Raw genomic sequence first — 16,303 nt, 5'->3', positions numbered from 1 at the left:
AGGAAAGGTATCTTCCACGGCTACTCAATCTTCAAATGCAGAGCTCATTAAATTGACAGTGATGGTTCATTTCTAGCGCCAAGTGCTGGCAAATGGGAACAGACTAATTTAGGATAGAGGGTCAGCACGGATGAGTTGGACCGAAGGGTCTGTTTCCGTGCTGTACAACTCCATGGCTATTGCAATGACTTGACCATAGGCTAATCCAGGCTAACATAGATAGGGTTGACCATGAGAACCTTTTTCCACGTATGGAGTCAGCTATTATGAGGGGGCATAGCTTTAAGTTAAGGGGTGGTAGGTATAGGACAGATGTTAGGGGGTAGATTCTTTACTCAGCGAGTCGAGAGTTCATGGAATGCCCTGCCAGTAGCAGTGGTGGACTCTCCCTCTTTATGGGCATTTAAACGGGCATTGGATAGGTATATGGAGGATAGTGGGCGAGTGTAGGTTAGGTGGTCTTGGATCGGCGCAACATCGAGGGCCAAAGGGCCTGTACTGCGCTGTATTTTTCTATGTTCTATGTTCTAATGCTCCCTGAAGTGTGGATCTTCACTGAGGGTGAACGGCCCAGCTCCCTAACTGGATACGTCACCCGAGTGGCCATGTTTCATAACCCACGCGGGCGTGTTCGATGACGGGCATAACCCTGGAATCTGACGCACTTCTTTATGCAAACTCCAAGGATAATCATTACAAAAAAAAAAGGGGGACTAGCTATCCTGGTTTCTCCTCACCATCTTCCCTATCCCCCCTCTCGCACCCAACAACGCCAGGCACTTTTATTTCCCCCCCCCCAACCACTTCATTCTTCGAAAGGTGGGCATCACTGGCGAGCCCAGAATTTGTTGCCCACCCCCAACTGCCCTTGAACAGAGAGGCTCGCCAGCCCAGTTCAGAGGGTGCTTAACCAAGTCCACCACATCGCTGTGGGTCAGAGGTCACGCACAGGCTAGACTGGGCCTTCCCTCAGAGGGAGCTCAGCAAAGCAGATAGGTTTTTTGACAACAAAGTATTGTTGCACTCACCCTCTGGCCCCAACCCCAGCTCATTCTCAATTCCAAAAACAAAAGCCACGTTTTTATTTCACCAGCTGCCACGGTGGAAGATTTGTACCGCCTCAAGAATATTTTGAGATATATAGTCCAGTGACACTGTCACCTGGCCCCATCATCGCTGCATCGGAGGTACACTGGGGCGAATCCTCAGCGGGTGAACTACACCAGACTGGGAATACTGCCAAGTCAGGGAGGTAGCTGGATCCTTTTCCATTCCCTCTGGCTTTCCTACGTACAGAATGATCTGTTGAGGATAACTACGAGCAGAGAGGTCCTTTGTAAGCTGGTACCTCAACAGTTCTTTTCAAAAGAAAGAGGAGTATTTAAATGATCCTTTCATGACCTCAGGCCTTGACGAGCAAAAGGTACTATTGGAATGTGATCACACGCAAAAGCACAGGGAAACCCCAGTGGGGCACAGCAAGATCCCACAAGCTGCAAAGTGGTGACAACCTGCAAGCTTTCCAGGCATCACATCCTTAGTGCTGCCGCGTTGGTGTTGCTGTGATTGACTGGATGACAGACTGTTGGCTCCATGCCAGCCAGTGAGTTTTGGTGACACCAGCTGACATTTGCCAACCAAGCCCCTCCATCCCGGTTGGCGTCAATCTGAAACGTGCATTCTGTCAGCCATTATCCCTCTTCCGACCACTTGATTAGGAATGATGGTGGTGGGATGGGGGGTGGGTGTGGGGTGGAGATGGGGTTATACAGCGAGGGGGGTTAGAATGATCACTGAATCACCATCTCCCTGTGGGCTAGCACATGACCTGCAAGTCGGCCGTCTTTCAGGCTGCCCACACAGTCGGCCTACAATTGGCTCACTCTGCTCTCCGGCAGCACCCCACCCACCCCTCCGACCATCCTCTGGAATCCCACTGGCCGAGGGTCGCTCGATCCCACCCCCTTTTACTTGGCGTCTCAGCCTGCTTCGATGGCATTTGATTGGCTGAGAAGTGCTCTTCACCGAGCGGAGTGCTACAGAAATGCAGAACGTGCTGTCACCCGAGGTAAAGACTTTATTATTTAAAAATGGGGAATGACCACAATGTCACAAAACACAGAGAGGTGTCCTGCTGCACGAGACAAAATGTTAGAGAGCAGGCAAACCGCGTAATCTGATGAGATGCCAACTTTTATTATGAATTGAGCATAAAAGACAGGAAGTGACTTTTATGGAGGATGATGGGACAGTGTAGGGGGACAAACTGAGAATAGTTCACAGGTCGGTGCAACATTGAGGGGCGAAGGGCCTGTTCTGCGCTGTCTTGTTCTATGTGATGCTTCAGTTATAGAGAACATTGGTAAGCCCACACCTTAGCAGCCAGATAGAGCTCTCAAGGATAGTGGAATCAAGAGTTATGGAGATAAGGCAGGAAGCGGATACTGATTAGGAATGATCAGCCATGATCATATTGAATGGTGGTGCAGGCTTGAAGGGCCGAATGGCCTACTCCTGCACCTATTATCTATTGTCAGATCACTGAGTTGGGACATCGTGTTGTGTGGCTGTACAGGATGTTGGTGAGGCCACTTTTGGAGTACTGTGCACAACTCAGGACTCCCTACTATAGCAAGGGCGTTAATAAATGGGAACGGGGACAGAAAAGATTAGGTTAGATTACTTACAGTGTGGAAACAGGCCCTTCGGCCCAACAAGTCCACACCGACCCGCCGAAGCGCAACCCACCCATGCCACTACATTTACCCCTTACCTAACACTACGGGCAATTTAGCATGGCCAATTCACCTGACCTGCACATCTTTGGACTGTAGGAGGAAACCGGAGCACCCGGAGGAAACCCACACAGACACGGGGAGAACGTGCAAACTCCACACAGACAGTCGCCTGAGGCGGGAATTGAACCCGGGTCTCTGGCGCTGTGAGGCAGCAGTGCTAACCACTGTGCCACCGTGCCGCCCTGATCGATAAAGATGTTACTGGGACTGGAGGGTTTTAGTTATGAGCTGGATAGTTTGGGATTTTCTTCACCCAGAGCATGGGAGACCTTTTAGAGGTTTTAAAATAAAAACCATGAGGGACATGTATAGGGTGAATAGCTAAGGGCTTTTTTCACAGGGTAGGGGAGTCCAAAACTAGACCACGAACACCAACGTTTAAAGGTGGGAGGGGAAAGATGTAAAAAGGGGGCGGAGGGGGAACTTTTTCCACACAGAGGGTGGCGTATGTAGGGAAGGAGCTGCCAGGGGAAGTGGCGGAGGCTGGTACAGCATTTGAAAAGACATTGGGACAGGTAGACGAATAGGAAAAGTTGAGAAGGTCAAAGGTTGGCAAGGGGGACTAGTTCAGTTTGGGGGGGGGGGGGGGAGAAAAAAAATCAGTAGGCATGGACAAATTGGACTGAAGTGTCTATGTGTCTCTATTGGATGACTCGACATGAGTGCAGTTTCGGACACCTTATTGAAAGGAGGATGTAAATGTACTGCAGGGGTGGGGTGGGGTGGGGTGGGGAGGTTGTTTACTTGACTGATACATGGATTGAACAGATTGTCTTCTGAGGAAGGGCTGGACTTGCTTTCACTGGGTGTTGGGAAGAGGAAGCAGTGCCATGACTGAAGTGTATCAGATTTTGCTCAGGTGGTGGATAAGGGGGAAAATGTTTCCCAGAATGAGACTTCAAAAAATTACCACACCCTCACATTCCCCCCTCCCCTACATTGCCCTTTCCTGAAGGGGTGGGGGGGAGATGAGGAGAGGCTTTGAGGGCCCAATGGCCTACTTCTGATGCTGACTTGTATCTCCACATTAGAAACAACTTGGCAAATGGGAAGATCATCTGCGTCAGTGAAAATTTGGCAAGAAAAGGGTTAACTTCAGGGATTGGAGACTGAAGGGAGATGTACACAGGGTGTACCGCACAGAAGATAAGATAACCTCACACTAAAGATAGACAGAGGAGAGGTCAGAGGCACTGCTGAAAAGCAAATCAAAATCAGTCCTATGTCAGGAAGCACGTTGATCCTCTCTGGAAATAGATTGACCACTGTAGGGTTAATGAAGCTGCACTGGAGTCAGGCTAAAGGGTGGAGTGCAGCACTGTGGAGGTCAGGGAGAGGGAGGGGGACAGAGTGTAGAGAGATTCGGGTCAAATGGAAAAGAAGGGGGGGGGAGCGTCACAGGCAGAATGGGAGAGCGTTGGGGAGGGGGAAGAAGGGTCCAGAAGAGAGAGGGGAAGGGGTTCAGGAAAAATGGCTGGGCTGAGGAGGAGAAGCAGCAGTAGAAAGAGGGCTGATGGATAGGAGGGAGATGGGGGTGGGAGAGACAGAGGGTGCAATAGGAGAAAAAGGAGAGAGGATAACAAGTGTGTGTGTGTGGGGAGAGAGAGAGAGAGAGAGAGAGAGAGAGAGAATGTGACGGGTGAGATTGCATGTAGGGTAGTGGGTGGGTGGGAGGAAGTTGGGCAGGGGAGGTGGGGGGGCGATGTGGGGGAGGGGGAATGTGATGGGGGTGAGGAAGTTGGGCAGGGGAGGGGGAGGAGGCGACCGGGTTGGGGGGGGGGGGGGGGAGGAGGAGGTGGCGATGGGGGGGATGGGGGAAAACGCGATGGGGGGGAAAGGTGAGGGAGGGGAAGAAGGTGAGGGAGGGGAAGAAGGTGAGGGAGGGGAAGAATGGGATGATGGAGGGGGGCGATGGGGGCAACCGCAGTATGGAGAAGGGCGAAGGGCACTCGGACACACTTGCCCCTGGGCCTCCTCCTGCCTCTGTGGCCAGGGCTGGGTTGTGGGGAACTTGGCGGGAGCTGCCCCGAAATGGGCAGAACTCAGAGAGGCCCGATTCCCCCAGGGTCGGTGGGGGGGGTACAGCTCCAGCCTCTGGGTCTGTCTCACTGAGCACAGCTCATTACTATCTGTGTGTGTGTATGAGTGAGTGAGTGTGCGTATCTGTCTGTGCTAGTGTGTGTGTATATCTGTCTGAGTATCTGTGTGAGTGTGAGAGTTTGCGTGTGTATATCTCTGTGTCTGTGTATCACAATATCTGTGTGTATATCTCAGTATATATATGTGTGTGTGTATCTGTATCTCTGTGTCTGTCTCTGGGTGTGTGTGTCTCTGTATATATCGCTGTATCTATGTGTGTGTGTATATCTTGGTGTCTGTGTCTGCGTCTCCGTGTGTATGTACGCGTGTGTATGTGTGTATCTGCGGCTGAGAGTATGGGTCGGTGTGTGGATCTGTGTTTCGCTGTGTCTGTGTCTGTGTCTCTCTCTGTGTGAGTGTTTGTGTGCCTGTGTTTCTCTGTGCGAGTGTGCGTGTGTCTGTGTCAGTATCTGACTGTGTGCGTGAGTGTGTGCGTGAGTGTGTGCGTGAGTGTGTGCGTGAGTGTGTGCGTGAGTGTGTGCGTATCTGTCCTTGCGATTGTGTGTGTATCTGTCTGTGCGAGTGTGTGTGTGTGTCTGTCTGTCTGTGTGTGAGTATCTATGTATCACTATATCTGTGTGTGTATATCTCGGTGTCTGTGTGTGTGTGCTTGTGTGCGTGTGTCTGTGTCTCTGTATATCTGTGTGTGTGTGTCTCTGGGTATGTGTCTTTCTCTGGGTGTGTGTGTGTGTGTGTGTCTCTCTGTGAGTGTCTGTCTGTGTGTGGGTCTGTGTTTGTGTGTGTGTGTCTGTGTCAGTGTTTCTCTGGGTGTGTGCATGTGTCTGTGCCTGTGTTTCTCTGGGTGTGTGTCTGTGTGTGTGTCTGTGTGTGTGTGTCTCTTTGTGAGAGTATGTGTGTGTGTCTGTGTTTCTCTGTGTCTATGTGAGTGTATCTGCGTCTGCGTTTCTCTGTGTTTCACTGTGTGTGTGTGTCTGTGTCTGTGTGTGAGTGAGTGAGTGTATGTCTGTGTTTCCCTGTGAGTGCGTGCGTGTCTGAGTGCGTGCGTGCGTGTGTACGTGTTTCTCTGTGTGAGTGTGTGTGCGCGCGTCTGTGTTTCACTGTGTATCTGTGTGAGTGTGTCTGTGTTTCTCTGTGTGTGTGTGTCTCTGTTTCTCTGTGTATGTGTCTATGTGAGTGTGTGTATGTCTGCGTCTGTGTTTCCCTGTGAGTGTGTGTCTGTGTGAGTGTGTGTATCGGTGTCTGTGTCTCTCTGTGTGAGTGTGGGTGTCTGTGTCTGCATCTCTCTGTGAGAGTGTGGGTGTCTGTGTCTGTGTTTCACTGGGTGTGTCTGTGTGAGTGCGTCTGTGTCTGTGTTTCACTCGGTGTGTGTGTCTGTGTGAGTGCGTCTGTGTCTGTGTTTCTCTGTGTATGTATCTGTGTGAGTGTGTGTATGTCTGTGTTTCCCTGTGAGAGTGTGTGTGTCTGTGTGCATGTGGGTGTTTCTGTGTGTGTGAGTGAGAGTGTGTGTGCGCGAGAGTGTGTCTGTGTTTTTCTGTGTGTGAGTGTGTGTTTCTCTCTATGAGTGTGTGTGTGCGTGCCTGTGTTTCTGTGTGTGAATGTGTCTGTGTTTCTCTGTGAGTGTGTATGCGCGTGTCTGTGTGAGTGTGTGTGTGAGAGTGTGTCTGTGTTTCTCTCTGTGTGTGTGTCTGTGTGAGTGTGTGTGTGTCTGTGTATGTGTTTCTCTGTGTACGTGTGTGTGTGTCTGTATGTGTTTCTCTGCGTGTGGGCGTGTCTGTGTTTCTGTGTGTGCGTGTGTCTGTGTCCATGTTTCTCTGTGTGAGTGTGTGTCTCTGTTTCTCTGTGTATGTGTCTATGTGCGTGTGTGTATGTCTGCATCTGTGTTTCCCTGTGCGAGTGTGTGTCTGTGAGAGTGTGGGTGTCTGTGTGAGTGTGGGTGTCTGTGTCTGCGTCTCTCTGTGTGAGTGTGGGTGTCTGTGTCTGTGTCTCACTGGGTGTGTCTGTGTTTCTCTGTGTATGTATCCGTGTGAGTGTGTGTATGTCTGTGTTTCCCTGTGTGAGTGTGTGAGTCTGTGTGCATGTGGGTGTTTCTGTGTGTGAGTGTGTGTGCGAGAGTGTGTCTGTGTTTCTGTGTGTGTGAGTGTGTGTTTCTCTCTATGAGTGTGTGTGTGCGTGCCTGTGTTTCTGTGTGTGAATGTGTCTGTGTTTCTCTGTGAGTGTGTATGCGCGTGCCTGTGTGAGTGTGTGTGTGAGAGTGTGCCTGTGTTTCTCTGTGAGTGTGTGTCTGTGTGAGTGTGTGTCTGTGTGAGTGTGTGTCTGTGTGAGTGTGTGTTTCTGCGTGTGTGTCTGTGTCCATGTTTCTCTGTGAGTGTGTCTGTGTGAGTGTGTGTGTGCGTGTCTGTGTTTCTGTTTGTGTGTGTGTAGGTGTGTGTGTGTGTGTGTGTCTGTGTTTCTCTGTGTGAGTGTGTCTGAGTGTGAGTGTCTGTTTCTCTGCGTGAGTGAGTGCGTGAGCGCGTCTGTGTATGTGTGTGTCTGTGTTTCTGTGTGTGTGCGCGTGTCTGTGACTGTGTGTCTGTGTGTGTGTCTGTGTGTGAGTTTGTGTGTGAGTTTGTGTGTCTGTGTCTATGTGTGTGTCTGTGTCTGTGTTTGTGTGTGTGTCTCTCTGTGTAAGTATGTGTGTGGTCTGTGTTTCTGTGTGAGCGTGTGTCTGTGTGAGTGTCTGTGTGAGGTGTGTTTGTCTGTGTGAGTGTCTGTGTCTGTGTCTGTGTTTCTGTGCGTCTGTGTTTCTCCGTGCGTGTGTCTGTGTGAGTGTCTGAGTGTGAGTGTGTCCGTGCGCGAGTGTGTCCGTGTTTGTGCGCGTGTCTGTGAGTGTGTGAGTGTGTGTCTGTGTGTGAGTGTGTGTGTGTCTGCGTCTCTGTGATTCTGTGTCTCTGTGTGTCTGTGTCTGTGTAAGTGTGTGTCTATGTGTGTGTCTGCGTCTCTCTGTGTAAGTGTGTCTGTGAATGTGTCTGTGTCTCTTTGTGTAAGTGTGTGTGTGGTCTGTGTTTCTGTGTGAGCGTGTGTCTGTGTGAGTGTGTCAGTGTGTGTGTGTCTGCGTCTGTGAGTGTGTCTGAGTCTGTGTTTCTGTGTGTGTGTGTCTGTGAGAGCATCTGTGAGTGTGTGTCTGTGAGTGTGTGTCTCTGTGAATGTGTGTGTGTGTTTCAGTGTGTGCGTGTGTGTCTGAGTCTGTGTTTCTCTGTGTGTGAATGAGTGTGTCTGTGTGAGTGTCTGTATGTCTGAGTCTGTGTTTCTCTGTGTGTGAATGAGTGTGTCTGTGTGAGTGTCTGTGTCTGTATGTCTGTGTCTCTCTGTGAGTGTGTGTGTCTGAGTTTCTCTGTGTGACTGTGATTGTGTATCTGTGTGAGTGTGTGTCTGTTTGTGTTTCTGTGTGTGTGTGTCTATGTCTGTGTTTCTCTGAGAGAGTGTCTGTGTGTCTGTGTGAATGTGGGTGTGTTTCTGGGTTTCTGTGTCTGTGTCTCTCTGTGAGTGTGCGTGTCTGTCTGTGTTTCTGTGTGTGTTTCTGTGATTCTCTGTGTGCGTGTCTGTGTTTCTCTGTGTGAATGTGCCTGTGTTTCTGTCTGTGTTTCTCTGTGAGTGTGTCTGTGTTTCTGTGAGTGTGCGTATGTGTCTGTGTCTCTCTGTGTCTGTGTTTCTCTGTGTGCGTGTCTGTGTTTCTGTGTGCCTGTGTTTCTCTGTGAGTGTCTGTGAGAGTGTGTCTGTGTTTCTCTGTGTATGTGTCTCTCTGTGTATGTGTCTCTCTGTGTGTCTGTGTCTGTTTCTCTGTGAGTGTGTGTGTGAGTGTGTGTCTCTGTGAGTATGTGTCTGTGACTGTGTGTGTGTGTCTGTGTTTCTGTGTGTGTGTTTCTGAGAGTGTGTGTGTCTCTGTGAGTATGTGTTTCTGTGACTGTGTGTGTTTCTCTGTGAGTGTGTGTGTGTTTCTGTGAGTGTGTTTCTGAGTGTGTTTCTGTGACTGTGTGCGTGTCTGTGTTTCTGTGTGTGTTTCTCTGTGTGTGTGTGTCTGTGTGTGTGTTTCTCTGTGTGTGTGTCTGTGTTTCTGTGTGTGTGTTTCTCTGTCAGTGTGTGTGTGTTTCTGTGAGTGTGTGTGTGTTTCTGTGACTGTGTGTGTGTCTGTGTTTCTGTGTGTGTTTCTCTGTGTGTGTGTGTCTGTGTCTGTGTTTCTCTGTGTGTGTGTTTCTCTGTCAGTGTGTGTGTGTTTCTCTGTCAGTGTGTGTGTGTTTCTGTGACTGTGTGTGTGTGTTTCTGTGACTGTGTTTCTGTGACTGTGTGTGTTTCTGTGAGTGTGTGTTTCTGTGACTGTGTGTTTCTGTGACTGTGTGTGTGTGTGTCTCTGTGACTGTGTGTGTGCGTGTGTCTGTGTTTCTGTGAGTGTGTGTGTGTGTGTGTGTGTCCCCCAGTGAGAGCTGCCGGCTCGGAACTGGAGTCTCTGCTCCCGAAGCAACGAAAAGGACCCGCGGGGCAGGGATGAATTTCAGTACCGGGAGCGGGCAGGGAGGGCTGGGTGCAGGGGCTGGCAAAACCACCGCTCAGCCCCTACCCACCACAGACACACACACACAAAACCAATACAGGAGGGGGTGCTCAGTACATGGTTAAAATACAGCCACCTGAACCTTAGCACCAGCAATGGAGCATATGCAAATAATATACAGATCTCCATATGTTACAGGTACACACAGACAGTGCAATTACCTTGTGTTCCTCTGGATCTACAACTTCTTTCTCTCCGGAGGTGAGGGTCAGTAAGATCCGAACTCCATTGCATCAGCACTGGACTTTCTCCCTCTGCTCTAGCTGCACGCTGCTCAACCCTCCTGCCTTGCACATGTCTCTCTCTCTCTTCTCCCTGTATCCCGCAGCTTTTGACGTGCACGGAATCAGCTTACACACACACACAGCCTGAAAGGACACAGAGAAACAAAAAACCCAGCCCCCTAAATACCAAGTGCCGGAAATTACATCAGGTCCCAACAAACAGAGAGCAACAACACGCTCCCATAATCTCTCCATGACTTTGTCACTCTCATCGATCTTAGTGTTTGACAAGAAGGAAACTGCTCGAGTAAATCCTTCCCTCTCTCCCCTGTCTCTGAACAGCCGCATTTTCCACAGCTTTATTCAATGTTCCCCCCCCCCATTAAAATTGTCATTGCAACTCTCAGGTGCAGCACACTTCTAGTGCTCCCCCCACTGACTGTGTTAAATACAAAATCCGCCATCCTGCTGGTGCTGAGGCTAATCAGTTTGACCGGTCCTGCTCCTGAAGATTCAATTGCAGCCCCACATGCTCTGAAACCCCAGTCTCCTGTCAACAAAAAATGCTGGAAATGAGTGAAAAACAATCTTACGTTGCAGGCTGTTTAGAGTTACAGACTATATTCCCTACAGTGTGGAAACAGGCCCTTCAGCCCAACAGGTCCACTCTGACCCTCCAGACAGGAACCCACTACTCTCTGACTAATACACCTCACACTACCAGGCAATTGAGCATGACCAATTCACCTGACCTGCACATCTTTGCACTGTGAGAGGAAACACACACAGACACGGGGAGAATGTGCAAACTCCACACAGACAGTCATCTAAGGCTAAAATTGAACCTGGGACCCTGGTGCTGTGAGGCAACAGTCCTAACCACTGAGCCACCGTGCCACCCCAAGAGTCATATGACATGGAAACAGACCCTCCAGTCCAACTCATCCATTCCAACCAGATATCCAAAATTAATGTAGTCCCATTTGCCAGCACTTGGCCCATATCCCTCTAAACCCTTCCTATTCATATTCCCAACCAGATGCCTTTCAAATGTTGTCATTGTATCAGCCTCCACCATTTCCTCTGGCAGCTCATTACATACACACACCACCCTCTGGGGGAAAAAGTTGCCCCTTGGGTCCTTTCTAAATCTTTCCCCTCCCTTCTTAAACCTATGCCCTTTCGTTTTGGACTCCCCTATCCTGGGAAAAAGTCACTGTCTATTCACCCTATCGATGCCCCTCATGAGTTTATAAGCCTCTGTAAGGTTACCCCTCAGCCTCCGATGCTCCAGGGAAAACAGCATCATCCTGTTCAACCTGTCCCTGTAGCTCAACCTCTCGAACCCTGGCACAGTAAGTCTCTTCATCTCTTAAAGTGCAATAGTTTGAATTGGACAGAACTCCTTCAGCAGAGATCTAACAAGGAAGCTGATGGGGTTGGGGGGGGAAAGATAAAGTTTGCCTTGTGATTCAGTTATAGCCCTCACTTCAGAGTCAAAACGCAAAGCTCACTTGACCATGCATTTATAAAGCAACTTTTGTAATATCCGGAAATCAGATGCAGATGTTTTGGAAGGGTGGTCAATGTAGGAAACCCAGCAGCAAGCTCCCACCGCTATGATACCGAGCAGACAATTCACTTGACGTGACTTTGATTGAGAGATAAATATTCACCAGGAGACCTCGGGCAGAATCCTGCTATTCTTGTTAAAATCCATCGAATCCCTACATTGTGGAAGCAGGCTATTCAGCCCATCGAGTCCACACTGACCCTCCAAAGAGCATCCCACCCAGTCTCACATCCCCATCCAATAACCCCACATTTGCCATAGCTAACCCATTCAACAGCATGGCCAATCTATCTAACCTGCACACCCTTGGACTATGGGAGGAAACCCACACAGACAATGTGTAAACTCCACACAGACAGTTACCAGAGGCTGGAATTGAACCTAAGTCCTTAGCGCTGTGAGGCAGCAGTGCTAACCACTGAGCCACCATGTCAGTTATGTTATATTAAAATGTGAGTGTTTTTCTTGAGGCATTCTTTGATGGGCTGTGGGTGTCACTGGTATTTATTTGTCCATTCCTAATTGCCCTTCAATTGAGTGGCTGGCCACATCAACCACCTCACTGTGGGTCAAGAATCACATGGAGATCAGACCAGGTAAGGATGGCACACCTCTTTTCCTGAAGGAATTTGATGATTTTATTCCAAGATTAGTCACTGTCGCTAAGGCTACCTTCCAATTCCAGATTTATTGATGAAATTTAAATCCCACCAGATGACCTGGGTGGGACCTGAACCCACATCCCCAGTGAATTAGCCTGCGTCTCTGGATCCAGTGACTGAACCGTTGCCTTCTCTACAAGGGGATGGAGCGGGTCCTCGTTTAACACCCAAACAGCACCTCTGACAGTGCAGCTCTCCCTCTGCACTGGAGGGTGGCCTTCTGACCTAAGCAACCTCCAATCATAGCCCAATCGCTAATCACCTAAATCCCAATTCATCACCTGCCTGAGAGGAACAGAGCTGAAGAAGGCCATTCGGCCCATTATGGGTGTGACGGCTCTACAAATGAGCATTATTACCTCTTGCCCATTTCCTGCTTTAGTCCCAGACCCTTGTATGTTATTTCTATCCAAAGAACCATCGAATACCCCTCTTGAATGTTTCAATTGCACTTGCCTCCACCACATTACCAGCGTATCTTAGACACTGAGTGCTCCTTAGGTGAAAAAGATATTGCACACAGTATTTTTGCTTCTTTTGCAAACCACTTTAAAATCTATGCTCTCTGGTTCCTGATCCAGTGGGAACAATTTCTCCTTATCCAGTCCACTCATATTTTGAAAACCTGTATCAGATCTCCTCTCAGCCTTCCTTTCTCCGTGGAGAATAGTGCCGATCTTCAATCGATCCTCAGTTCCTCCTCCCTTGAACCATTCTTCTGAACCGCTTCTGCACTCTCTCCAATGTGTACAAATCCTTCCTATAATGTGGCACCCAGAACTGTACACAACACCCCAGCTTGGGTCTAACAAATGTTGAATGCAAGTTCAACATCACCCCCACTGCTCTTGTACTGTTATGGCTGATATTCATTGCCAGACTCATCGTTTTCTGTTATTTATTAATCCAGCACAGAAGGCTGCAGGAATTTACCCGAGAGATGCATTTGGTTAGACATCCCAACACTGCGACCTCCCTCTCCAGCCATTGCATTGTCACTGGGCATCATTGTGTATCAAGCAGGTTTGATCTTACGTACTGATACTGTATTGCACCAAATGTGTTATCAGTCTGATGTTTACTGTGACACTTACCAGGGAGCAATTCAAGTGCAGAAGTTCTGTATAGATACAGCTGAGCTCCATCCCCGCTGTATTCAGACTCGGTTCGGAACAGGAATGGCCTGATCTGGTTTTCTCTCCAACGTTGGGATTTTGAATTTTCTCCACCAACTTTCCCCTCCCCCCACCTCTGGGAACATGTGTGCGGTGTCTTCAAAAGCAGGTTATCAGAGAGAGAAAGAGAGAGCAATTTCCTCTGAGTGGCTAGAGGGACCAATTACAGGATCAAAGAATAGTGCAGCTCAAAGACTCCCCACAGTGAGTCGGGGAGAGCATAAGATTTCTGAACATTTCCGCCCACTCCTTAAAGACATGGACTGGCCTCACAGCTATCAGTAAGGTATAAAATCCCCATTGATGGCGCAGTCTCGGGTCCGGAGCGACAGATCTACCAAAGGCACATTGAATAAGTTAAAAATCACACAACACCAGGTTATAGTCCAACAGGCTTATTTGGAAGCACTAGCTTTCGGAGTGCTGCTCCTTCATCATCTTATACTCCATAACCATCTGAGGAAGCTCTGAAAGCTAGTGTGCTTCCAAACAAACCTGTTGGACTATAACCTGGTATTGTGTGGTTTTTAACCTTAAGGTTAGAGTGGTGCCGGAAAAGCACAGCAGGTCAGGCAGCATCCGAGGAGCAGGAAAATCGATGTTTCTGGCAAAAGCCCTTCATCAGGAACCCGAAACGTCGATTTTCCTGCTCCTCGGATGCTGCCTGACCTGCTGTGCTTTTCCAGCACCACTCTATCTAATCTTGACTCTAATCTCCAGCATCTGCAGTGCCCACTTCTGCCGAGCTGAGTTTTAACTTTGTCCACCCCAGTCCAAAATCAACACCACCAAATTAGGAACATAGAGTCCCTCCAGTGTGGAAGCAGGCCATTCAACCTAATGTCTCCACATTAACCCTTGGGAGACCATCCCAGCTAGACCCTGCCCTTAACCTATACCCCTGCATTTCCCATGGCTGACCCACCTAACCTGCACATCTTTGGACTACGGGAGGAAATCAGAGCACCCAGAGGAAACCCACGCAGACACAGGAGAACGTGCAAGCTCCACACAGTCAGTCGCCCAAGGGTGGAATCGAACCCAGGTCCTTGGTGCTGTGAGGCAGCAGCGCTGACCACCGAATGCCTCAATGCTTGTCCTTGTTAAATCCCTCCAGGGTCCCGTCCCACCATAACCCTGTAAACTCCTCCACTCCCCTGAGGACCTTGCACCCTGTTCTCTAATTTTGGACTCTTTCTCATACCACTTCTTCCCGTTGTCCCAGTCTTTCTCCTCGCTGGGTCCTGCTGTAACTTCCTGGTCTAACCCTCCTTCTTTCAGCAGCTCCTTATAGCTCTCTATGTTCCCCAAGCATTTTTTGTTTATTAGGTGTCAAATGTAGTTTGATCTCTTGCACACAGAGATTTTATTCGATTACAGGCACTGTGTAAATGCAACATGTTGACGTTGCCAATTGTGCAGGATTGTCTTGGAGTCCCAGCTTGAAGGACCAATCTCCTGCATTTTCCTGGGAAAGATAACATCTCTGGTACATTTTCCACTCCCATTTTAAATCCAGCCGGATTTGAAAGCACCTTGGTCCCAGGAGGCAACCTGAACCCGGCACAAATGAGTTCCAGCCAGTAAAATCACGTGAGGGATAGGGTGGTTTCTGCAGCACAAAGGATTGTGGGTACGGTAGCCACCATGATTGCGTTCTCACCAAGTCAAGCAACCAATGGCGAGAGGGGCAGGGTTTGGGGGGTGGGGGGAGGGGTAAGGATGAGGTGTGTGAAGTTAGGCAGTGACACCCCAGAATGCAATCCATCCATGAATGTGGGTGACCTGGCAGTTATGGCTTCACTCCCAATCTCCTTGGTGGGAGTAGGAAGGAGAAACGTTCCCAGTATTGTTCATGGTGTTCCAATGGAAGTGCCCGCATGGTCTTTGCATTAAGATGGGAGCTGCCCCATCTATGATGGCCCCAGTGCTCAAATTGTCAACTTCCTAGAGTCATAGAGATGTACAGCACGGAAACAGAGCCTTCGGTCCAATCCGTCCATGCCGACCAGATATCCCAACCCAATCTTCCCAACTGCCAGCACCTGGCCCATATCCTTCCAAACCCTCCCTATTCATATACCCATCCAAATGCCTCTTAAATGTTGCAATTGTAATGTTCTGGGCAGGTAGACCAGCTGGGCACAGTAGCAGATGCCACCCTCCCTCAACATTCACCTCCACCTTCGAGTTGAAGATGGCAAAAGGAGCATTGTGGGAGTGAGGGCGTTACTTGTGGGCTGAGGAAATGGTGGTGTCTGTAGAAGACTGCAAACTGGTTGGGGGGGGAGTGGGGAAGGCGGGGGTTGGCGGCGAAGCGTGAAACACCATTGGAAGACTGAGTGACGGTGACAAAGGCTGAGCTCCATTGGAGGGAGGGAGGAAGAGAGGCCTTGGTCTCTGAGTTGTGTGGAATGCCAGGACGCAGACTGGTTGCAAATTAAGTAATGACTGTCGCTCTGCCTTCAGACTTTGCTGTGCTATTCCTGAGCTGTGAGGATTAGAGCAGGAACTGTAATAATTACTGCATCAATGGGAAGCAGCAGAGACGCTAACCCAGTCAGAATTAAAGGCTTGGGTGGGAACTTGCAGACAGACTGATACCACTGCCACACACACAAAAAAGGCTTTTGCAAGTCTTTCAAAGACACAACAAAGAGACCCATTTTCATTCCTGCTCTGTACTGAGTTATTAGAACACAGATGAAGGAGAAAGGGAAGTGCGTCTGGTTTATAATTAGACCCAGAATGGGAAAATCATCTTGAGCGTGTTTTTACATAGATACACTTAATATACTGCTCCCACAGCTCATCAGCTGCTGGCACCTTCATTATAATGGGGGAGGGTACAGTGGGTGATGTCACCAGTGGAGTAATCCAGGCTATGTGGGCACAGGGGTTCAAATCTCACCCTGGCAGGTAGAGTAATTCACTACCTTCACAGGGAGTATCTGATTCACTGATGGCCACCCTTCACTCACTAACGTCAAGTCACAACTTGAAAATAATTCACAATGGGATTGCTACTTCCCACAGAGGGCTGTGGAAATTTGGAATGCATTATTTGAATCCGTTACAAGGGAGCTTCTCAAATCATAGAAGCAGAGAATCCCCAGAGCGTGGAGGCAGGTCATCCACACTGATACTCAGAGCATCTCACCCAGACCCAGCCCTGACCCTATCCCT

At 49.3% G+C, this 16,303-nt stretch overlaps 1 protein-coding gene across 1 annotated transcript in view; it reads right to left on the bottom strand.

The window, feature by feature from the left end:
* Nucleotides 1-9,814, bottom strand: part of plekhh1 (pleckstrin homology domain containing, family H (with MyTH4 domain) member 1) — a 159,110-nt gene extending 149,296 nt beyond the window's left edge. Inside the window, exon 1 of the mRNA XM_060828794.1 lies at nt 9,645-9,814. The gene's annotated coding sequence lies outside the window, so the exon portion shown is untranslated. The remainder of the gene's footprint in view (nt 1-9,644) is intronic.
* Between the last annotated feature and the right edge of the window lie 6,489 nt (nt 9,815-16,303).

Source organism: Hemiscyllium ocellatum, chromosome 8 (genome assembly GCF_020745735.1).
Source record: "Hemiscyllium ocellatum isolate sHemOce1 chromosome 8, sHemOce1.pat.X.cur, whole genome shotgun sequence".
Taxonomy (NCBI): Eukaryota; Metazoa; Chordata; class Chondrichthyes; order Orectolobiformes; family Hemiscylliidae; genus Hemiscyllium; species Hemiscyllium ocellatum.
Note: the sequence above shows the minus strand (reverse complement) of the source record. Positions and strands in the feature narration are given on the sequence as shown.